We start from the raw sequence: 26020 nt of genomic DNA on the forward strand, positions 1-26020 counted from the left end.
TAGGCCCATTTGAGGAGTTGAGACGAGCTGGGGAGGTTGCTTATGAGCTTGCATTGCCTCCCAGTCTATCAGGAGTTCATTCGGTTTTCCATGTATCTATGCTTCGGAAGTATCATGCTGACCTATCACATGTGTTGGACTTCAGCATATTTCAGCTAGATAAGAGTTTGGGTTATGAAGAAGAGCCATTTGCCATTGTTGATAAACAAGTTCGCCAGTTGAGGTCCAAGAGGATTTCTGCAGTAAAGGTTCAGTGGAAGGGCCAACCAGTCAAGGACGCGACTTAGGAGGCCGAGGAGGACATGCGTAGTATATATCCACACTTATTTAGCACTCCAGATATTATTCTAAACCCGTTCGATGACGAACGTTTGTTTAAGAGGTGGAGAATGTAATGACCCAACCGGTCATTTTAACTTTTATAAACCCGTTCCCTAAAATAAAACTCCCCGAACATGCTTTTATTAATTTATGACCCACGAGGATGGTTGGTTCGGGATTTGAAAGTGTGTGAGTTGAAATCGGAACACTTGGTTCCTTAAGTTAGCTTTAAATGGACAAGTTTGACTTCGGTCAATATTTTGAGAAAACAATCCCGGAATCGGGATTGGACATTTCCAATAGGTTCGTATGATGATTTTGGACTTGGGCGTATGTCCGAATCGGGTTTTGGATAACCCGGGAGCGTTTTGACGCTTAATAGTAAAAATTAACTATTTGAAGGTTTAAAATTCTTTAAATTTGGTTTGGAGTAGGATTTTGAGTAATTGAGTCCCGTTTGGAATTTCGAGTTTGGGAATAGTTCCGTATAGTGATTTAAGACTTGCACGTAAATTTTTGTGTCATTCCGAGTAGTTTAAGTATATTTCGGCGCCTTGGAAGTAAATTGAAGAACTTGAAATTCTTAAGTTTGAATCAATTTGGTTTAGGGTATGATTCTTAGATTTGATGTTGTTTTACGTGTTCCGAGGGTTCGAGCGAGTCCGTTTTATGATTTCAAACTTGTTGGTATATTTGGGCGGGGTCCCGGGGGCCTCGAGTGTCAATCGGACGAGGCTCGGACCAAATTGAAAGTTGGGAGCCCAAACTAAAACTCCCAACTACTGTCAGAATCGCACCTGCGCTTGGCCAATCGCAGGTGCGACATTCGCAGATGCGACAGAAGCTCGCAGGCGCGACACTCGCAGATGCGAGATTTCTTCGCAGAAGCGGAAAAGGAATGGGAGGCCTGCCACCGCAGGTGCGGAATATTGGGCGCACCTGCGAACGCGCATGTGCGAGGCTAGACGCGCAGATACGAGAATTGGCCAGTCGAGTGGAACTCGCACCTGCGAGGATTTTTCCGCAGGTGCGGAGCCGCATGTGCCTTCCAACCTCCGCAGGTGCGAAAGGCCTGTTTGGCAGAAAGCTTAAAAGAACGGGAATCCACCACTTTTGCCATTTTCTCTCCATTTTTGGGCGATTTCAGAGCTTTTGAGAAGAGGGTTTCAACTAGCAATTCAAAGGTAAGTTAATTCCACACCCCTTGAGTTAAATACATAGATTATAAGTAGATTATAACTAGTAAATCTTAGAAATCAAAGATTTAGATGAAAAACCTAGATTTTTATAAAAGTCAGATTTTAACCACAAAAATAGTTATGGAATTTGGTAGAAATTATATATTAAGTTCTTGAGATTATGGGTAACGTTTTCATCCAAAAATTTCAAGAATCCGAGCACGTGGGCCCAGGGTGAATTTTAAAAATTTTACCATTTCGGATAAGGTAATTTATTTAATAGATAAATTTCGTATAATTTAGGATATATTAATTATTGTGTATAATATTTGGATAGTTTCGAATCTTTCGGCGTAGAATCAAGAATTCAACGCGACGTGATAATCAGAAAGTGGACTTTGATACGAGGTAATACTTTTGTCTAATCTTGTGAGGGGAAAATTACCCCATAGGGATTAAATTGAATAATTATTGCTAATTGCGGGGGCTACGTACGCACGAGGTGACGAGAGTCCGTGCGTAGCTACTATTAATGCTAAAGTCCGGGTAGTTTAGGACTCAAAGCATGAATTACTTGTGTAAATTATATTCTTTGTTTAATTAATATTAATTAATATATATGAATATAATGTGAATTGTTAGATAATGATATTAAAGGATGAAAATCTCATATGCTTGATTTTCTGTTTAAATTAATTAATTGTTAAAAGAAATTATTCTTCCTCCCAAATTTATCTTATAATAAATATACTCTCTTTTCGGAGGTACATAAGAAAATGTCCTCCTTTCTTGTGGAGCGGGCCGAATGCCTCGGCAGGATAGATGCATCTATGGATCGCGCCGCACGTACCTCGGCAGTGTACACGACACTCTGGATCGGGCCGTACGTCCTCGGCAGAAATCGCGCTTAATAATAATAATTACACGATACTTTAATAGTTATTTCAAGCTTGCGAAGCTAATTGATAAATTGGAGAATCCTTGAAATTTAATGAATTTATTATTCCTGCTTGTTAAGGAATAAATTGTTATTCCTGTAAATGAGATTAATTGCTAAATTAAAAATTATTTGAATTTAAGGAATTTAATTGATATATTGAGAATTGTTGCATTTGAAGGAATATGATTATTTCCGTTGGTTTAATAAATTATTGTAAATTCTGTGAATCATGCTGATTTAGATATTCTAATTGTATTTTAGTTATTATTAATGACCCATAGTGAATGTCAAAGTTGGTCATCTCGTCTCTACCACTTCGAGATTAGGCTTGATACTTACTGGGTACACGTTGTTTACATACTCATACTACGCTTGGTGCACTTTTTGTACAGGACCTGAGGCAAGTACTAGTGGGGGACCTGTCGTCTTACACTCACGTTATCCCGGGGCATAATGGTGAGCTGCCTTTCTGAGCCGTTCTACAGCTACTAGTGTCTCTCCTTGTATTTTTCATTCTGTTTATTTTTATTTCAGACAGTATTTGAGGCTTTGTATAATCTAGTAGATGCTCATACACTTGTGACACCAGGTCTTGGCACACACATTGGTAGAATTTGGTATTTTTATTTTTTTCTTGATTTTAAATTTTGTCAATGTATGCTTAATTTATTAAGTTAGCTTGCCTAGCCGTAGTGTTGGGCGCCATCACGACCTATAGGTAAAATTGGGTCGTGACATAACTGCTATGTCTCTACTCTACCGGGTTTCCTGAGTTGACTATCATATCATGTTGGAAAAAGAAAAAAAACTATTGGAACATGCATGATTTTAAAAACTTTTCAAGATTCAATGTGGGATCACAAAGTAAAATTGAAAGTTTTATGCCATGAGTATCTATGGTTCACTTTTTAATATCTAGTCGCTACTGCCTTTCCTAATTTTTATATTCATATGAAAATTTGTAATGCAAACTGATATACTGAAATCATACCGATACCGTATCGAACCAAACAAGAAATACGAACCGTACCGAAATACTTTGGTACGGTATTTGATATATATAATTGATAAACCGAATACTGAAGTACCGAACCGTAATTCTTAAATACTGAATGCCCACCCCCTAGTACGAATACTTACTAAATATTTCGCAAGCTCTACTATTAATTAAGTTTAGCTCTTAGCTTAGCTATTTTCACTTCTTGTATCCATGGGTTAGGTCAGTTGGTTTGGAAGCTTGTTAACCATCCTTTCATTCTTTACTTTCTAGTCTCATTTTACCACTAACTTTACGTTAGAGTTTTAGCCTTAGACATGTTTTGCAAAGAAAGGTTCCATCAAATGGGTAGTTAAGAGTGAAAAGGTGCTAATAGGAAATATTAGAGCAAACGTTTTTGGTTGAAAGTTTAAGGCACTATGTCATCTATTACTACATGTAGAACTACAATATTTTGTGCGAGAAATGGGAAGATAAAATAACAAAAAACGGCCCCTTATGTTTGGAATTATGTTTAAAATAGTCCTTTAATATATACTTTAATTTTGGGCAATATTGATCTTTTAAGTTTACTAAAATATTTAACAAATTATGATTGTTAGATGTAACGGGAATTGTGATTAAAGACTATTAGATGTCTTTCTTAAAGAGTGCATAAACTGGAAGACTAAAAGATTTTAGTTTTTCTGAAAGAAGTAAGCTTATCGAATCATCTATTTCTATCACGCACTCCAATCAACACGTAAGACGATTTCTCTTTCTATACTCAATTATGTAAGAGTCTTGGATATACAATTATATTAAAGTTTCCCTACTAGCTACGGAAAGTTAATATAAGTTAATAGGTCCTTCAATCATCCAGTATACTATCGTCACATTTATCGTGACAACATCACCTATCTTTGACGCTTATGGGGCCTATCATACACATGCCCCAATGTACTAGAACAAATTAAGATAGGATACAGAATATCCTTAGAAACTTAGAAAAGAAAGGAAAAGAAGGAAAATGGTATTGCAAGAAATTTAAAATTTGATGATGCAATTGTAGTAGTATTAAGGTTGTCAATCTTGTGCCTAGTAAAGTTTACATTCTTAGTATCAAAAGTACAAAATAAAACAAAAACAATGAAAGAAATCATGGAAAACTAATATAAGCCCTTGATCCTTGAAATTTTCTCTTTTTTTTAAGAATAGCTAGATGTTTAAGTAATGGAGAATAATTCTCGACTTCCAAAAGTAATTTTTATTGGAATTAGCAATATAGTTTCTTCTTTTTTAAAACCTTTGAACCATTTGTTGCATACACAAATCTTGTCAATTCAGTGTATTGGACTCAGAGAAGACCTTCCTTTAAGTAACAACATTGCCACCATCAAGTATTCCGGTGAAATGAATGGTATTGAATTCGATTATCAGGAATGAGAGCGTTATATCTTTAATGAATTTTACGCTGCGCGAATCTAAATTAATTGGGATTCCAATACGGATACGATATCATGTGAAAACCCCCCCCCAAAAAAACATAAACAAAAAAACATGATCAAGAATTTCAATTTTTGAGAAATATCATCCACTAATAAGAAGTGTTAGTTGATCTCTATATGTTCTATTGGATCATGGTTTTGGACAGCAATGAATAATTATAGTAGGTTGTGTAGTATGAAGAAGCCATCCTTGAATGAGTTGAACTATAAGAAGTTGTTCATTTCCAGGGTTGCATATTAATTAATTTCAATTGTGCAACTAAATTAATAATTTGTGCAATGTGTAATAGAAAAAAAATCATGTAGGACACCGGCTCAAATAAAAAAATTTTGCCACTTGAACAAGCAACTGTAGCTATAACTCATACTTCCATATATTATAACTCAAGAGTTCAAAGGCCATTAAATATAGAAGCGGAACTAGTTGCAATCTAAGAAAAATGATATACAAGTCGGATTGAGATTATAGGTCGCAGTAGCTAATAGCGATTATAATTGCATTCAACAAATGCGATTTATAAGTATACGTCACATTCAGTAAATGCGATTTATAAGTCGCATATTTGAATTAACTCGCAGTCACCGTTTACGATTTATGCTTCCACCTAATAAAATAGTCTTATGCACTACTCATCAATAAAAACATTCTTGAGTACAGTTATTCGGTCATGGGACACGGAGAAGACCTTCGGTTAAGTGTTCCCCTCATTCTTGATCATAGATCTCGAGTTCGATTATCGGGAGTGAGAGCACTTGTACTCTTAATTGGTCTTATGTAACAGTGAGAATCTAAATTAATTGGGATCCCAATATGGATACTAACGTCGTGTGACCAAAAATAAAACACAGAGACAAAGAAACATTACATGATCAAGATTTTCAATTTTTGAGAAGTGTTAGTTGATCTCTATATCTTCTATGCGATCATGGGACTTCTTTTTGGACACTACAGCCCATTAAAATTTAGCACTATGGCCGTGATGGCAAATGGATTTCTCAACAGGCCCATTTTCCATGTTGCTAGATTTGTACGTGTTATCCTTGAACAGACTGCTAATCTTCTTTATATCGTTTCAATTTTATCGAAATTCTATTGTCTGTTTGCGTTTGATAGTTGGTGAAAAGACCGGTCGTAAATTTTTGTTGTTCGCGATAATTTCATTTTTGCGTTTTCGGGTTCAGCCAATCCAGTAACTTTGGTCGAAACTGTGTATTTGTATAACAAATATTTTTAATTTAAAATCCAATAATTTTAAAAAACTAGAATTTAAAACTAGCTTTGCCTTTGCTCACACCTTACTCTCTCGCGAAGGTAAGAAATTTATATTGTTTCACAATTATTGATGGTTCTGTCACAGAGTGTCCTATCAATTTTGTAAAAATAGCACGGGCTAGTCAGTTTTCGGATTGGTCATTCAAAAATAGTCAGTATTTGCAAAGTCATTGAAAAATACCCACTATTTTACTGCAACACAGAAAGTTTCAGTATAATATACTGGAGATCGGTGCACCTGTGTATGAACTTCCAGCATATTATGCTGGAACTCCAACACGCGGAAAGGTCCAGCATAATATACTGGAGATTGGAGCACCTGTGTATGAACTTCCAGCATATTATGCTGGATCGGTATATTATATTGGAACTCCAGTATATTATGCTGGAAGTCCAGTATATTATATTGGAAGTCCAATATAATATGCTGGAGTTCCAGTATACTTATGCTGGAACTCCAGTATATTATGTTGGAATATTTTCCGGATTTTGAACAGTGTTTTCGTTCAGATTTATCTTTACATGAAAAGTGACTAAATTTCAATTACTTTTGAAACTGTGGCTATTTTTAAATGACCACTTGTAAATCTGACTATTTTTGAATTTCTCCGTCAATTTTGAATAACTTAATTCTGAATCTCAATCACTAGTTTTTTCTTTTTCTTGTTAATGTATTGCTACCACAATTGTTTAAACTATCTTTTTAACTGATAAGAAACAAAAGCTCTAATCCTTAGTACTATCAACTTATTTTGAATAGTTCCTTATCTTGTTGAGTTTCGTCCTATATGGCAAATTGTCATATCAAAAGTGTTCTACTCTGTACTTTTATATTTTTTTAAACTTGATCACAGTACATTACACAGTTTTTTTTTTATAAGAAGTTTCCTTCTAAAAAATATAATTTTTTGAACGGTGACAAACAAGCTCCAAAAGATAGTCTAAAAAAATTGGATACTTATCTTCCAAATCAAACAAATATAAACAAGGTTTTCATGGCACGTTATGAATAAATTACAACAAAAAATGTTAAGTGTTAGAAATTGATTTTATAAAATAAATAATAGGTAACATGTTTGCATGGGTACTGCTAAAATTGATAATAACAGTTGATGTGTAAAAAGGTGTGTTGATAAACAATTTTTTTTTGGAATTTTCTACCGAGAAGTCATGGCCTCCCTGCTCAAATTCTGGACATTACATGTTCTCTCTTTGGCTAACCTACCACTTCAGGCTAACCCCTTTGCCTGGCTGGCACTTACTTAAGTTAGAGATTTGCCCCCGTTAATTCATTTGAGTTTCATTTTTGCGAACGTACTCCCCATGCAAGATACTTAATACGTTAGCTACAGTACTACACGGGTCGATACGCACAACGCCTAATATTCATTGTTTACCCAAACAGTCTCTATTTCTTGATTTCAAAATGTAATTTTCCCTTCTTCTTTTTTGTTTTTGTGTGTTCCTACCAATGGTTTAAACATACCTTTTCATAGACAGACAAACATGCACCAAAAGATAGTCTAAAAGCTTAGGAACTTATCTTCCAAACCAAACAAAATCTATATAGATTATGAACCTTTTTCATTATACCAAGACTTTTGTCATGTTATATATAAAATATAACAAAAGGATAAGAAATTACCAGCAACTAAGCACGCCATATGAACAATCTATTTTTAATTCTTATCTTTACCAACAGCTTCTGTTTTGTCCATATTAGAAAAAACCCTCTATCTTACTAGAAAATTCACAAAATGAGAAGTATTTAACATATTTATATGTTTACGGGTTCGAGCCATAGAAGCCAGAGACGGACGCACATGATGAGTTAAGGAGGTCACCGCACCCGAAAACTTCGGCAAAACCTCCATACCTTACAAATATTTTTAAAAAATAATCAGATATTAACATAGACTCTTGTACCAATCTTTATGAGCAGTGATAAATTTATATTTTATAGTGCCCCACAACCACCGAATCCTGGATCCACCTCTGATGGAGGCAACCACTTATGCTTGCATTAGATAAACTATCCATATCACACCCCTTATAATACGACCTTTCCCCAAACTTTGTGCGAATGCAAAATACCTTATGCAACGGACTGACTTTTTATATGGTATAAAATGCCAGTGTTGAAACTTGAGACATAACATCCAAAAGTGGTTCATAAGAAGAAGCAAAATCTTGGAACATTGTTGAAATAGTCCTGTATTCTCTATTTGGATATGCTCTTAGTATGGCCCATTTTGAAGAGTTTTCAAGATAATGGATAAGTATTAGATAGGCTGTCTATATAACACCTCTTATAATACGATTCTTCTCGAACCTTACGTGAATGCAAAATATTTTATGCATCGGACTGCCTTTTTATATGATATAAAATGTCAGTGTTGAAACTTGAGACATAAAATCCAAAAGTGGTTCATAAGAAAGAAGCAAAATCTTGGAACATTGTTGAAATAGTCCTGTATTCTGTATTTTGATATGCTTTTAGTATGCCCCATTTTGAATTGTTTTCAACAAAATGGATAAGATTTGGGATTTATCTAATTGAGGACTTCTTGTAATTCTATAAACTTTGTAAGTAGATAGATGTCACTTTTCTTGGTTACAAGTCCAAGTTCACTACATGCAAAATGTTCGGTTCTGATTCGAGCGAAAGCTCAAACAAGTAAGGTGATCAGAAAAATCTTTACTAACATCAAGATTGTTACAATCGATATCGATCTCATCAAAAAAAAAAATCAAGATTGTTAGTCTATATCGATCTCATCAACAAAAAAAAAATATTCGATGATAGTAAAGATGGTTATAAAAAAGACTTGATCGCTTTCAGAGCCAACATAACTACTTAACTGCTTCCGGAGTCAACTTTGGTTAACGTGTGTCAGCGACTCCAATAGAAGATCAAGCCATCTATAAATATGATTTGTTTGAATTAAAGATGATGGAAAATTATGCCAAAGATCCAAATGACCCATTGTATAAAATTTACCAAAAAATGTACTACTTTCACCTTTTTAAGGACCTTCAACTACACTGAGTATAACTCCCAAGCAAGTCATAGAGCAAACTATGAACCAAGAAAATGGCTAAATTTGCAAATCCCTAAAAGGTGTCATGAAATGCAAATTTTGCTGAAAACTAACTATGTTTCCTTCAACTGACCTTTTTTTGGATAACCTCTGAATTCTATGAAAGTTTCTATACAAAAGCTGTATGACTAACTATGGAGTAATGACTTCAGTAGAGGATTGATGTACCGGCGATTTAGGCGGTAGCTGCACTGCGGCGGTAGCTGCGGAAAGGCCTTGAAGCATTTTTATAACTTCAGTTGGATCATCAAGATAGTACTTCGCCATACTCGGCTTCTGCCCGACGGTGCAGGCAAAGACTTCTGCTTTATCAGGCAGAGAATTATTGGCTAAAGAACTTGCAATGCTCTCGAACATGTCCTCGTCCGATCTGTCATCGCCTACGCACAGCACGAAATCGGGTGACTTCCCTCTACTTTGCATTGATGCCAAGAGATTCTCAAAAACTAGACCTTTGCTTACATCCTGCAATACATAATATACATACATGATCAGCAACATCTGAAATAATATAGTTTGAAATACCATTAGATTTAGGCATCCGTTTTTTTTACATACCTGTGGTTTCACCTCAACAATGTGTTGGCCTCTTTTAACAACCACTGGCTCGTTAGCAAGCACGCTCTCGAGGTGATCGAGGAGCTCTTTCGCTTGCCAAGCGCCAAAGTCGGGGCCAGCATGTTGATGATGCCACACGAGGGCGCTTTCCTTCTGCTCTATCGACGAACCATCTGTTGCCTCTGTGTAGCGCTCCATAATAGGCAACACTATTTTTTTCCAGTCAAGGTCTGCAGCTACTGGACGAGATTCCCACTCGGAATCCTTACTCCACCTTAATGAAATACAACGCAATTGAAACATGAATATTAGCAGATAAAGATAAAAACTCTAATCTTGGATTACAGATTGAAGTGTCAGTGCAATTGTTACCTAGTGAAATATCCATGTTCTGCTGATAGGCCGAGTCTCGGACACGGAGAGAACCACTTGCTAAGTGTATCCTTTCCTCTGCCACTCACGATAAAAACTACGTTCTTTGGATCACTGCATAAACCATTCAGAATTGAGATGTCATCTTCACTCGGGGTTTTGTCCACACTCTCCTCCGACAGCATAGTACCGTCATAATCGAGCAGGATAAGCCTGTTGTTTGTCCTGTTATAAGCAGAGACAATGTGCTCTACCGATAGCTTCCTGAAGTTAGGCCCGAGGGCGACAACCCTGAAGCCAAGACCAAAGGCCAATACCCCAACATCTCTTGTGATAATGCTCGGAACAAGCTCTCTTGAGGTCCTGATCGAAACTCCTCGCCCAATACGCAACATCATGAGAAGAGACATACTTGTAATGCTTCTCGTGGCGCAGTTCTTTCTCCGAATCATTCATTGTGGCTGCTGAAAACATAGCATTCGATACACTTTCAATGTCCCACGGATTAACCCTGATCGCCCCACTAAGAGACGGGGAGCAACCGATGAATTCAGAAACAATAATCACACTCTTTCGCGACGCTGCAGAACTACCTATCCCCAACGCCTTATCCAAATTATTGCTGCTCTGCCTAGAAACTGTATACTCATAAGGCACCAAATTCATCCCATCTCTAACAGCATTAACAACAACACACTCAGAAATCGCATAGTGTGCAATCTTGACCTGCGTCGAAACCGGACCATTAACACAAACAATCGGCTCATACCCCGGTTTCCCATATTTCTTATTAATTTCACTAGCAATTCTCTTAACCTCTTCTTCAACCTCTTGAGTATCACTCCCTCTACTTCTCGGGGGGTTTGTAATCTGAACCAATACCACTTTCCCCCTCAACCGAGGGGTTTGATCCAAAAGATGTCCCATTGCTAAAAACTTCAAACCAATTCCCTTAAACATATCCATATCATCAATGCCTAACATCAAAATTTTCCCCTCATACTTCTCTTTCAATTCCTTCGCCTTCTTTCCAGTATCCGGCAACGACATAACATTTTGGATCTGTCCCATATGAATACCAACCGGAAGTATTTTAATAGTCACAGTTCTACCAAAATAGTCAATACCAATATAACCCCTTTTGGATTGATAATCCAAACCCAACATCCTACTACAACATGACAAGAAATGCCTAGCATAATCAAAAGTCTGAAATCCAATAAGATCACAATTCAACAAAGCTCTTAATATCTCATCCCTAACAGGCAAAGTTCTGTATATTTCAGATGATGGGAATGGACTATGTAGGAAAAATCCAACCTTTATTCTATTATATTTTTTCCTTAACATAGTTGGTAAAATCATGAGATGATAATCTTGAATCCAAACATAATCTTCATCTGGATTAATTACCTCATAAACTTTATCAGCAAAAATCTTGTTTGCTGATACATAAGCCAACCAACAATTCCTATCAAATCTAACACCTTGACTTGATGTTATAGGCAACATATAATGAAACAAAGGCCATAAATAATGCTTACAAAAACCATGATAAAACTTGTTAATTAATTCCAATGATAAAAAAGTTGGTACACACCTAAATTTATCCCACAAAAACTCTGCCACTTCTTCTTGATCAACAACTTCAACATCAGCTTTCAAACATCCAACATAAATAATCTCCAAATCTTGTGATAAACCATCTTTTAGCTGCAAAATTAATGTATCTAAAGCAAATTTATCCCATTCAAAACACCATTTCCCCCCCTCTTTATAAGCTTTTATTGGCAACTGATTTGCTACAATAATTCTCCTCTCATTTTTTTTCACTTCTTTATTCTCTTCTTCAAAATCTGATATAATTCCTGGAACATTCATCACTTTTGGAATTCTAGCTCTGTCAATAACAGAATAATCATCAAGATTAAGCAAATTGAAACAAGATCTTGACAACATAATTACAAAAAAAGAACCAAAAACAAAAGGAAAAAAAAATCTTGGGTATGAAAGATTAAGAGTTTAAGATAAAGTTAAGAACTTTATACCATAAAAACCAAGAAAAATAGCAAACTCCAAGAATTCTTGAATTTCAAATGGAGAAAGAAAAAGGGTGAAAAGGGTGTTATGAAATATGATTATTTAGTGTGTGTGTGTGTTTTTTTTGGTTTTACCGGTGGGTGTTACAAATGAAAAGTGTGTAGTTAATGAAAAAACAAGAAGTATATAAGAGTTTCATGAAGATACAAATATGGAAAGCTAATTAAAACTTAAAAGTCTTATATATATTAAGTGTGTGTGTGTGTGTTTTCTACACAAGGAAGGTGGTGGTGATGAGGATAAGAACGAAAGGGAACAAGACCGACTTTACACCAATATGGGTACTACGTAAATGGGTTTTAGAAGGTTTGAGATTTTGTTTGGGGTGGGGGTGGGGGTGGAGGGGGTAGTGGGGTAGAGGGGTGTATTTATGGAAGGCTAAGATTTGACTAGTATATTTTTGGATGGTCAAGATTTGACTAGATTATATATATTTTTCCTCATATATATCTTCAATGAGATCTTTTCCTCTTCTATTGTGTTAGTTGTAACGTTTCTCTTTCTATAAAATCTTTGTATTCTCTCTCTATATCTAATGTTGTGTGTATAATATTTTAAGGGTCAATATTTATGTAAATATTTATTAGTGGGAGGGGCTAATTTATTACGATTATTAGGTCACATGTTAGATAACGTGGTCTTTTTTTACACGAAATTTCGCTAGTGGTGCTTGTAGATTTTAATGAGTTTAAATACTACTCATTAATTAATATGAAAGTATTACGATTTTGAGAGTCAAATAAATTATTTTTTAATCGTAATTTTTTATATGCTATTTTAATGTGAATTATTAGTTATTAAGATTTATATTACTTTTTGCGTAATTTTTAAATATTGAAATTTTATTTTAAAATATTCTATATTCAATGCATAATCAAAATTAATAAGTTTGAATCTCAAAAAATAAAAAATTTTATTTTAAAATATTCTATATTCAAATGCATAATCAAAATTAATACGTTTGAATTTCAAAAAATAACATAAATTAGGACGGATGCCCTATAATATACTTCTTGGAAAATTACATCTAATTTGTGGTCTTTTCCACTTTTTGATTTAATTTTAGTATGGATAAAACGAACATCATTTTCATTATTTGACAAGATAAGGAGGATAAAGACGGGAAATAATTTGTTTTTAAAAAATTATAATGGTGATACACGATCATAATGTTTGAGTAAGTTGTTAGAGGTTGTTTGTGGAAAGTAAATATATTGCAATCTTATTACAGATCTAGTTTTATAAAGATATGTAATGACTAAAAAACTTAACTTAGACAATTATGTTTCTTTGTTGTATCTGATCTGTCTGTTTTGACTGTATTTTTTTCAAAATATAATATTATGATTGCGTGCCAACATTATCTTTAATTTTTTAAAAAATTTAAAATACAAATTTCAAATTTCAAATTATGAATAAAGATAATGTTGGCTCGCAATCATAATATGTTTGAGTAAGTTGTTAGAGATAAGGGAAATAAAGTTATGTAATGACTAACAAAACTTAACTTAGACAATTATGTAGCTACCAAATAACAATTGGTTGCTTTGTTGTATCCGATCTGTTTGTTTTGACGGTATCTTTTTCAACATATAATATTATGATTGTGCGCCAACATTAGCTTTATTTTTTTAAAAGTTTAAAAAACAAATTTTGAATTTCAAATTATGAATAAAGATAATATTGTCGCGTAATCATAATATGTTTGAGTAAGTTGATAGAGATTAGGGAAATAAAGTCATGTAATGACTAAAAAAACTTAACTTAGACAATTATGTAGCTACCAATAACAATTGGTTGCTTTGTTGTATCGTATATTTTTTAAAATATAATATTATGATTGCGCGCTAACGTTATCTTTATTTTTTTTAAAGTTTAAAAAATAAATTTTGAATTTCAAATTATGAATAAAGATAATATTGGCGCGCAATCATAATATATTTGAGTAATTTGTTAGTGATTAGGGAAAAAAATATATTATGTGATCTTACTTATAGATATCATTTTGTATAGTTATATAGTGACCAAAAACAAAATAGATTAGCAATATATATATGTAGCTAAAAAATTTGTTTGGTTGTGTTTTCTTCAATAGTTTAAAAAATAAATTTTGAATTTCAAAAGTTTTTAAAACCACCCCACGAATTGTTGAAATCGAGACAAATTTAGTTGATCTCATCGAATTTGTTTCCTTCTTAAATCTAATTACCAAAAGGATTTACGTAATTACAACATTTGGCTTATTATATACAGTTAAATTTAATTACATATTTATGACTTGAAATACTTATAAAAAAGGTGATCTAATGTACGTATAGGTTCATTTTTCCTTGACTTGTGTACCTTTTCTTCTTATTTTCAAAAAATATTCATTGAGATGTATAAGATATTTGACTGGTCTCTTATCCATTTGACATTCTATGCTAAGGAAAAGAATTTTCTTTTTTCACGTTTTTGTTTGTTTATATGGATAAAACCAATATCATTTTCAACATTTGACAAGAGAAGAAAAATGAAAAACACACAAAAATAATTTGTTTAAGAAAAATGATAATGATGGCGCACATTCATAATGCTTGAATAAGTTGTTATTTGAGGAAAGTAATCTTACTCATGATTTCGTGGAGTTTTGTAATGATAAAAAATAAAAAAATAAATGAGTAAATAATGTAGCGCACAAAACAAAATTTGATTGATCTCTTGTCATATTTTTGATTGAATTTAATTGCAAAGCAATTACGATTTAGCTTAAGATCTTTGTCTTACTATCTATTGTTAGAAAAGTACATATTTGTAACTTGATAACAGGCTTATAGCAATAGAGTTTTATATCATATCATGTGAGGAGATTTACCTACCGATTAACATCCGATATATTTTAGGTCCATTGTATATCTTTCATGTTAATAAATTGTCTCATGCTTTCTCTTAACTTTAATAGAACTCTAATTTTAAGTATAATATATAATGAATTTAAATTGTGGTACAAAATAAAGGGGTAATTAAATTTGAACATTTTTTCTGAAGTATTTAGATACACAATTTGCTATTCGGCTAGGATATGAATGACCCCAAATTAAAGTGTAACAAAAGATATAATTAAGATATTTAATATAATAAAAAGATAAATTTAAACCCTTTCTCCTTTTTTTAATCAATAAGGATCACTTAATTTATCTTACAAAGATTACAACTTCTTAACTGATTTTCTTTTTTGCACTCGGAAGCTACACCAACTAAATAAATGCATAATATGCATATGTGTCATCACATACACATGTATCACTAGACCATAATTAATTAATTCATATTTAATATTTATTTATCACTTAATTGCAATAAATTAAAACAATGTAATATAAATACTTGGCGTAAGTGCTTATTTTTTATCCGTATAATACCTACCAAGAGGGTATAGTACTATTTTAAAAGGATTTTCTTGTATAATTAATTGGTCTCAACAACTTCACCTTGATCTATTAAACCATTTAGTCTTTAGCAAGCGGAAGAATTAAATAGAGAAGCTATTAAATGGGGAAAATGTGAAAATGAATAGGAAAATAACGGATGATGGTAGTTTAAAAGGAAAGAATAGGTTTTGATAAAGATAAAATAGTACACAATGTTGTGGCCAATACCAAACGTTGGGTGAAAAACCATGAAATATTCAGTTCAAATCTTATCTGAGATAAAAAAAGATTAGATAATTTCTTCTCATATGTTCAAGCCTTGTAGAGCAGGGGTTCGGGCCGTGAAAATATCTACTAATACTTGCATTAAGTGTTACACTATCCACGTCACACCCTTGAGGTGTAATTCTTCCCCGGCCCTGCGTGCAGTGACAAGCCACATACATTGAAGCTAGGGAGGTCAACGGAAAACCCTTCATCGAAATATTATACTATATATAAAAACTTATATTGTCTATATAGGTTAAAAATTATGTTTTATATTTCTGGCTCCGTAAATGCGAGATACTTTAATCACCAAACTGTCCTTTGCTCAAGTCTTAATGGATAGAGTAATTGATAACTGTAGTGATCGAAAATAACATATATTAAATAAAATAATTGAGGTGCGCATAAACTGATTCGAACACTCACATCGGATAAAGAAGGGAAAATAATACTGTAACACGTTTTTAGAAGAGGGCCTTTTCTCTGTTTATGGGACCTTTTGGTTTTTAACAGCTGTGACGAGGCGACGCTGCTAAATTGGATAAAGAGAAATACAGCTGGGCGCGTAGAGACAAAGATAGCAGTTACAACAGCGTGTTTGCCTCTCCTCTTTAATGTCGACCAAATTATGAGAAGAAGAAAAACAATGTAAAAAGAAAAAAACAAAAATGTTTGAAGTGACTTTCTTAATTTCATTATATATATATATATATATATATATATATATATATATATATATATATATATAATTTTTAATATAATCGTGTTTCGCTTGAGATAGAGTGTAAGATATTATTATTTCCAATCTATTTTCAAATGTAGTTTAAGATTTTAACACATTAATAAAAATACACTAATTATAGGTACACACGATGCGTGTGTACTTTATTTAAATGAGTAAAAGTTTTTTTAAAAACTAAGTAAATATTATATTAAAAATTATGTTTGATTTATAAAATAAAAGTGTAAGTTATGAAAATAAAGGATATTAATTTATATAGCTAATTCAATAAAAAAAAGAATTGCCACATGGCAGTTCTCAATCATCTGTCAACATATTTAAAGAAAACAAAGAATCCTCAATCAATGTAAAAATACTTAACTATACAACTAATTTATTATGACTAATTTTTATTCATCAAATCCATACCTATAAAATTTGCTAACCGACTATTCTATAGAAATGATCTTAGTTGAACTTAATAAAAATCAAAAATAAAATAAAGAATTCAAAAAAATACTCGATTTCAATTTATGGTTTTATATTTCATTTACATGCAGTAAAATACCTTTAAATTAAGGTGAGAATTGAGGGTGTGTATTATTTAACTATGATTTAATGATAATAGTGAATGTAAAGGCATGTGTGATATACGCATTTAGACTTGTATAAACACAGGTTGTGAATAAATTTTTATCCAAGTTAATTCCTTTTTTTCCCTTTCAAATCTTATGCTTTATATTATGAAAGGAAATTTTCATCTTTAAGTTCTTCATTCAAACCAAAATAGTATCCATGATTATTATCAGTTAATAGTGTGTTCTTATGTGTATACATAGAAGAAACCGTTTACATATTATGTTTCTAATTTATATATTAATTAAAGTTATTTCTATTGTAAACGAACCTTGCGTGGTCTATCTTTTAATTTAGTGTTCGTATAAATAATTTGAAATAATACATACTATCTTAAGATAGATGTGATCCTTTCCTTTTTGAGTTAAAAGTAAAATTTTAATTGATTTTAAATTTCTAAATATTAGGACTTTTGTTTACCTGTAAAACGGTACAATTGAATTTATACGTGGTTTCTAGACAAGTGAATTAATTTGATCCTAAAATAATATAATAAACGAAGAAATACACAAAACTTAGCCTTAGAATGTAGATGAAATAGCAAAGATAGTGATTCCGTGAGCACAGTTTTCGGACACAACAATGATGAGATCAAAAAGCAAGAGAGTGAAATTGTATAAAGCTTTGTAAAATATAGTATATGTTCTTGCCAGAAATTTCGTGTCCTTTACAATGGTAACTGAGCTCACTATTTATAGCTATGCCTAGGAAGAGAGGTCCTAGGATTGTGCCCTCCTTTAATGCCAATTATGAGGGTCATTGATGAAGATGTAACGTTGAGCATAAATACCAAATTCTCTTTAACGGACAGTCGCTCTTAATACTGTAGAATATTCCTTAGTAAATGCTATCGGACGCAAGTATTTAATACATTTTTATGAACGTTATCCGTTCGGGTGACAAGCGCAGTGGCTACGTTCGGTCCTCAGCCATTCCATCTCGTATTTCACGTGTCCTCCTTTTAGTCAGCCACGTGCCCTCCTTTTAGTCAGCCACGTGTCATATCATATTTTACCCTATACAGATAGTCTCCCTCTTTTCCAGTGACATAACTTGTGTTACCGGAAAGTTGGTAGAGACACCTTTTTGGCGGGAATTACTATAATTCCCTCTGAAGGTCTCTGACAGTTGATTAGACGCACGTCTCTCCACATTTAATGCCCCGAACACGCGTCATCCCATGATTTAGCATAACTTTTACCGATTATCGAGGTAATTATGGCCATGAATTTAGCCGCTAAAATTTTACTTATACGCAACTTTCTTTTCCTTAGCGTTTCACAATTGCTTGAGCTTCTGATTTGCATCCTTGTTTTCTAATTTTCTTCAAACATAAACTCTTTATCTTTTTCTTTTCCAATGGCTTCTTCCTCCAAACGTGGTGGTTTTACAAAGAATAAGAACAAAACCGAGGATTCCGTTCCTCCAACAGTGGATTCCATCATCCCAAAGAAGGCTTAGCACTTCGAAGGATTTTGAAGAGAAATTTCCTACTGCTAACTCTCGTACATGAACTGTTAGTAAGTACCCTTCTTCCATTCGTCCTTCCAGTATTCCTGCTGTGAAGAAGGACTGCCGCTGTAATGAGTTGGAAATTATCGCTCCTGATCTATTGGAGCGAGTGACCCTTCCTATGGAAGGTTTTACATACTTTTTCACGCATCCCTTTACTTTGGGTGCGTTTTCTTTGAGCGGAGAGCTTGATTCCGTGATTGCGGAGTTTTTCCTTTGCTACCAGGTGAGTTTGGCACCGGTAAATCCTTTAGTGTGAAGGACGATTGCCTGCTTCCGACGCTTGTGCCAAGAAACTGGAGAGGAGCTAAACTTAGCTCATGCGATGAATATCTATTCCCCCAAAATCTTCCGCGGGGGAATGATAAACCTTTGCAAGCGTGGCCACCATGCTTTGCTGTCTAGCATGGATGATGACAACGATCGTAGGTGGATGGAACGGTTCATTGCAGTTGCCACCAACGACATCATTTAGACACCGACTTCATCCTTTCCGGTTGCTTGGAACCGCACTCGTAAGTTCTTTGTATAATATTCCTCTTACTAGATATTCTTCTATGGCCGTATCATCTCTTCACCCTTTGCATGTTTCAGCAACTCGATGGCTCCCACCAGTGATGGAAGGTTTGAACTGGTGGGTTCAGAAGATTTTGGACGTCACAACGCCCGAAACTCGTTCGTGGAAAGAACCGGCCCTTAAGTAAGGGTGGAAGGCAAAAAATCATGGTAACTCTAATTTACCTTGCTTCTATTTTTGTATATGAAGAACTTGGTTGAACTCTTCTGACTTTGTTCATGGAATTGAGTCTACCTACGGGCTCTGTTGCTGTCTCCGAGGAGGATGTTCTGGCTGATCCTGCTGATGCAGCGAGGCTGCTTCAGGAAGCACTTACTCGAACATGTATCTCCGAGCCTGTTTCAGGTGCAAATATTTCATTACGGAGTCCCCGGCCGGAGGATAAACAAACAAAGAGAAGATGCTCCTCCGCAGCCGGGGAAAAGAATAAAAGGGCAAAGACGGATGCCCCCGAATCGTCTCCTATGGCGATGATGACTGGTTCTCCTTCTGGGCCGGTCTTATACACCGTGATGATTGATGATGATGAAGAAGTTGTTGATGAGGGAGCTTCTTTACACATAAGGCGATGATCCTCATCATCTCAATAGGATGCTCAACTTGTTGAGATAGTTGCACCAACTGAAGATGACATCTCAAAACTTTGGGGAGAATATGATTTAGTAGAATATGCCAACTCCCGCTTACGGGCCCCAATTGCTGTAACCGGTGCTGCTAGGCTGAGTACCGGGTCCCTGCCGTCTTTGGTTGGCGAGCATCAAACAACCAACACTGCATTGGATGCAGCTGCTTCTCACTCTTTAACTCCATCAGCTTTATCTCCACCTTCACCAATACTAGCAACTGCTACATCATTTTCATCTTCGTCTACTCTTCCACCAGCAGTTGCTACACCATCTCCATCGGCCGCACCTGACCATGAAGAAGGTATTCCTCTTCCAAAGTCCCCACTTCATGGGATTTTGGGGCAAAATTATGTTGCACTTTCTGAAGATCCACAAAGGAGGAGGAACGTTACTCTTTCGGTCTCTACCGGGTGTAACTTGTTGTCCCGGCTGGTGGAGCTTGCTAATTATCTAAAGCCTTTGGCTTCAGAGAAGGACTGGGAAAAGATTCAGACACTCTCGGAAGAGTGTTTGTTGAATAATGCCATGCACAATGCCGCAGCGCTACGTTCCTTCCTTCCTCTGTTATTTCTTATACTTTGAACGAATGCCTCTTCTTATTTTATAGGCCAACTTACTTGCTTCTGAGGGCCTTCAAACGTTGTTCGCGAGAAGGAAGAACTTACTTCTGAACGGGATCAACCTTTGGCAGAACGGGACCAGACTGTTCTTCGCCTCTCAGAACTTGAAACCAGAGCTGCTGAGGCCGTTGTTTTGGAGGCTTATTTGCAGCAAAGTAAGCAAGAAATGGTAACCCTTAGCCAAGAAATTAGGCCTATTGAGGGTTAGATTTGACGAGGCTAAGGCCAAATGGGCAGAGTTCAGAACGCCGTTCGTATTGCAACCGACCACGAGGCTGCCTCCGCTGAAAGAGTGATTAACTTGGAAGCAACCTTGAAATCCAAAAGTGAAGAGCTTGCTGCCGTGGAGGCGAAACATGCCCAGCTAGAAGAGAATTACAGGAAAACTATCGAGTATAATAGGCTCTTTAGTTCAACTGTCCGTGAGCTCGACGTCAGCCTCCAATCTACTAGATCCACCCGGAAAAACCTTTTCGCCAAGGTCACTCAACTCAAAGAAGAATTTAAGCGCCGAGCGACTTCCCTCATTGTTGAAAAAACTTATTCCATGTATAGCATGAGGAGAAAAATCTTGGAAGAGGCCAAAGCTGGTATCATCGATGTTGATGCCGAAATTGCTAAGGCCCGAGAGAGCTTGAGTTGGCTGCAAATAATGGACTCCCAGCGCAGTCTGATGCTCCAGCTTCTTCTGATTCCGGCTCCGAGTTTTCGGGAACTGAAGAAGGATTGGAAGGCGATGAGGCCGAAGGCCAAACTGGGGAAAGCATTGATCTATCGGCAGAACCAACTACTCTTTCCGGCAATGCAAATACTTCTCTTCCTCTTGGTCCCGGAGGCGCTGCACCTTAGCTTTTCCTTTCTTTTCTTATTTTGTACTTGTAATGTTTTGGCATGTTCTTGTAAATAAAGACATATTTTTTTGTTCAAGTGTCATTTGAGTCTTACTTTCGTTTCAATATCCATGCAAGCTTTTAACTTTTGCATTTGCTCGAGCATTCTGCGCATGCTATTCAATTCGCTCTTTACTATGTGTAAGTCTCGGATGCCTTTTCTTTGAAGCATTTTGGTTCCGAGTATTATCCCTTTTATGTGAGGGTTTTTATGAATATTTGCGCTTTTTTGCCTTTTGCGTCCTTTTTTTTAAAAAATTCACTAGGCAATGTGCCTAGGGCTAGTTTTTATATATATAATTCAAAAATAAAATAAAATGTCAGGAGGTCTTACACGATGAAAGAAATAAACTTTGACGAGTACATAATTCCTATTATCAATGTTGGGCGAGGTACTCAACACTGATATTACAATTTGCAAACTACTAAAGCAATTAAACTCAGTTATAAAAACTAGCCATGCTAAGTCATCGCAATTGAAGCCCCTATGTAATCTCCGCTTGTTGCAATTTTGGCCATCTTCCTTTTGCTGTACCAAGTATAAACATAGTGACTCCAGTTGTGTATCCACATTTTTCCTTTTCCAACGTGCATCTTGTTAAATTTCGCGTTTTCGTACGTTAAAGTTTCGTGTAAGTTAATCGACGTAAGCTCGGGAATGAGATTATTTTTGAGGTTATAAGTATTTATGTTATTTGTAAAAAGTGATAAGTGAGTGCCGTGAAGATTAGAGGGTAAACAAATCAAAGAATTAGTATTCGTTGAAGTTTGTCAATTTGAGATAAAATATGGTCCAAGCTATAATACTCGGTTTTTATGGACTAGTGCCATACAAGGTAATACATGACCATTATAGTAAGGTATATAAAATATGTTAAAAGTGATTAGTATTTTAAGTAATTTGAGGTAATTCTTAATTATGTAAATAATTAGTTAATTATTAATTTTTAGTGGGAGGTTAACAAGGTAATTGATTTTTGGTGGATAAGCTTAAAGGAGACATCATCCTCAACGTGGCAGCAAGGGGTATAAGTAACAATGACTCTTTGGTGTATGTAATTAGGTAGCACAATTAGGGGATTTTTGGGAAAAATAATCCACAAAAGTGGGGCCCACAAATCACAAATATAAGAGGACATCATTTAAGAGGGATGTGCATGTTTACTAAGTTACAGATGTAGCTTCAAAAGTTCTTATGAACCCACAATTATAAGAGATTTTACCTACATCATTGAGTGTGATGTTATGGTTTCTAGGTAACGGATAAATTCTCCAAAATGAATTCATATGAAACTTCATAATACGATAGCAGCATGAAATTTGTGATTCTAAGGGAGTACGGTGCAATCTTTCTCAAGAATATCATATGGATTTTTACCTATTTCGATCTCGCCGTTACGTGTTTTGTCGCGATTGACGTGTGTTAGAGGGATTGTCAAGAGAATCGGCTCAGATATGTTAAGGCTATCCCTTCTTTTCTTTTGGCATGATCCATATGATACAAACGAAATGAGCAAATATACAACTTTCATAAACGACTCTATTCATAGAAATGCTAGGGGTGCCTATGTTATTGATTCTCCATGTGTCTTATTATTATATCTTCTATTCATGGGTCTCAGAAAAATACGTAGTTGATAAAGTTTATCCGAAAGGCATATTGATCTTATGACATTCCGAGAAATCTTATAAACTTACTTCTTATGCATTTCATTCATTTATAGATGTACATTGATCCATGACTAGATGCCGTTACATACGCGTATATTATATGTATATGGGATATGGAAAAAGGTTACGGCGTTATATATGCACCACTACCCGATCAATTGGTATACGTTGATGATTTCGCCCAGAGAGGATATAACGGGATGCCCTCAGAGGCTTTATGATGTTATATACACATATACCTATGCATGATACAACATTTATATGTACATGCCTGACTTTATAAATATTTCAGGATTCACAAAGTTATTTAGACTTACGGGCGGATTCCTTTACTCCATGTTTCATTTATGTCGTTTATGTACTGATTTTCATGCCTTACATACTAGGTACATTATTCATACTGATGCCCCTATTTCCCGGGGCCTGCGTTTCATGCCCGTAGGTGCATGTAGACATGCTGGCGGTCCCCCCTTTTAAGATCCCTGATCAGCGAGAGTTGGTGTACTCCACTTGATCCAAAGCTGATATTAGTTTTGGTACGTTATTTTTGTATGTAGATATGGGTACGACGGGGCCCAGTACCGTCCTTCATACAGTTGTACACTCTATTAGAGGTCTGTACACAGTCATGTATAGTTGAAAAGTATGTGGCCTTATCGACTTCTAGTTTTGGATATATAGTTGTCTATAGCAGCCTTGTCGGCTTGCCCTACCGTATTCCGCATGTATATGTATATATGTATTTTGGACATATTTTCCTCACGTATGTTATTCACGTGATTCAGTAGTTTATTGATAGATGTTATTCATGACCTACCCTTAATTCATGTTTATATCTTAGACGCATGCTTAGGGGTGTTTGACAGGTAGGACTCGGGCACTCGTCATGGCCCATCGGTTTAGGTCGTGACAAAAGTGGTATCAGAGCAGTTCTGTCCTAGGGTTGTCTACAGACCGTGTCTAGTAGAGTCTTGTTTATGAGTGTGTTGTGCACCACATTTATAAACAGGAGGCTACATGACATATAAGATGTTATCCTCCTTTCTTATCTTAGATCGTGCGATATAAGGATTCATTTTCCTAATGATATGTTATGTTTTCAGCGATGCCTAAGAAGGCTACAGCGGCCCAGAAGGGCAAGTCCGTGGCTGATGAAACTACTAGTCGAGCGCCATGAGTTACCAGGGGAGAGTCTCATAGTGAGATTCCATCTCAGACTTCACATACCCCGCCCTCTCCAGAGGAGCTCCGAGGGGCACCAGCTCCAGCGCCTGCCCCTGTACATCCAGCTCCTTATCCAGATGTACCGGGTCAGGAGATGAGAGATGTTATTCAGCTATTAAATTGATTAGTAGCCGCACAATCTCGGCGTCAGGAAGTAGGTATTGGTCATGCAGATAGGGCCATTAGTGCGAGGGCTCGTGATTTCATTAATTTGGACCCTCCGGCATTCACTGGAGCATATCCAAACGAGGACCCTCAGGTATTTATCGATAGGATGCAGAGGACTTTGAGGGTAATGAAGGCCACAACGACTGAGTCAGTTGAGCTAGCTTCCTATAGACTTCAGGATGTTGCAGTTAATTGGTACGAGTCTTGGGAGTTGTCCAGAGGTGACGATGCCCCTCTAGCGGTATGGCATGAGTTTACAGAGGCTTTGCTTCATCATTATCTGCCACCAGAGCTTAGACGGGCCAGAGTTGATAGGTTCTTGACCCTTCAGCCGGGTAATATGAGTGTTCGGGAGTACAATCTTCAGTTTGATTCGTTGGCTAGGTATGCTTCCACTATTGTATCTAAAATAAAGGATCGGGTTCACCGGTTCGTGATGGGGTTGGAGTCACAACTGCTTAACGACTGTATGTCGGTCTCATTTCAGCCAGGCATGGATATTTCTTATATTCAGGCATATGCTCAGGGTGTGGAGGGACGTAAGCAGAAGCAGAGGGCCGATCGTGAACATGATAGGGGCCAGAGTAAGAGAGCGAGATCTTCGGTTCCTTCTGGTGAGTTTCGAGGTGGTCAGAGAAAAATAATACCTGAGGTATCCAGCCCAGCCATCGGCTAGCGCACCCCCTCAGTTTGCCGGTAGGAGATTTGATCGTTCCACATATTCAGGGCCTAGTCAGAATTCCAGGGCCTCAAGTTCTCGGTATAGGGGGAGTCAAGTCAGATGAGGTCGCCCTTTCCACGATGTGCTCAGTGTGGTAAGCAACATGTCGAGTAGTGTCGTATGGGGTTGGGTGTTTGTTATACTTGTGGTTATTCAGGCCACATTATGAGAGATTGTCCGACGAGAGGTGGTGCAAGCATAATTCATCCAGCGGGATTTGTAGTTGGTTCATCATCATCAGTACGACCCCTTGGGCAAGGTTTACGAGCACCAATCGGTCGTGGTAGAGGCAGAGACAGAGGTGGAGCATCTAGCTCGAGCGATCCTCAGAACCACATTTATGCATTAGTAGGTCGACATGATCAGAAGTCGTCACCTGATATTGTTACATGTATATTATTAGTCTCCTCATATGATATATATGCATTTATTGACCCAGGTTCCACCTTATCATATGTTACTCCATTGGTTGCTAGTATGTTTGGAATAGAACCTGAGTTGGTTAAACCTTTTGAGGTGTTCACACCTGTTGGGGATCCAGTGATAGCTAGGCGGGTATATAGAGATTGTATAGTGGTAGTTCATAGTCGATCAACAGTAGCAAACCTAATTGAGTTAGATATGGTAGAATTTTACGTTATACTAGGTAT

General features: G+C 35.9%; 1 pseudogene across 1 annotated transcript; it reads right to left on the bottom strand.

The window, feature by feature from the left end:
- Positions 1-9167: 9167 nt before the first annotated feature.
- LOC107826322 (putative alpha,alpha-trehalose-phosphate synthase [UDP-forming] 11) lies at positions 9168-12579 on the bottom strand (annotated as a pseudogene). The gene is made up of 3 exons (XR_012701827.1): positions 10228-12579; positions 9856-10129; positions 9168-9762 (listed from the first exon to the last, which is right to left on the bottom strand). The product of XR_012701827.1 is annotated as a putative alpha,alpha-trehalose-phosphate synthase [UDP-forming] 11 (transcript).
- Positions 12580-26020: the final 13441 nt, after the last annotated feature.

The sequence above is a fragment of the Nicotiana tabacum genome, chromosome 18 (assembly GCF_000715075.1).
Source record: "Nicotiana tabacum cultivar K326 chromosome 18, ASM71507v2, whole genome shotgun sequence".
Lineage (NCBI taxonomy): Eukaryota > Viridiplantae > Streptophyta > Magnoliopsida > Solanales > Solanaceae > Nicotiana > Nicotiana tabacum.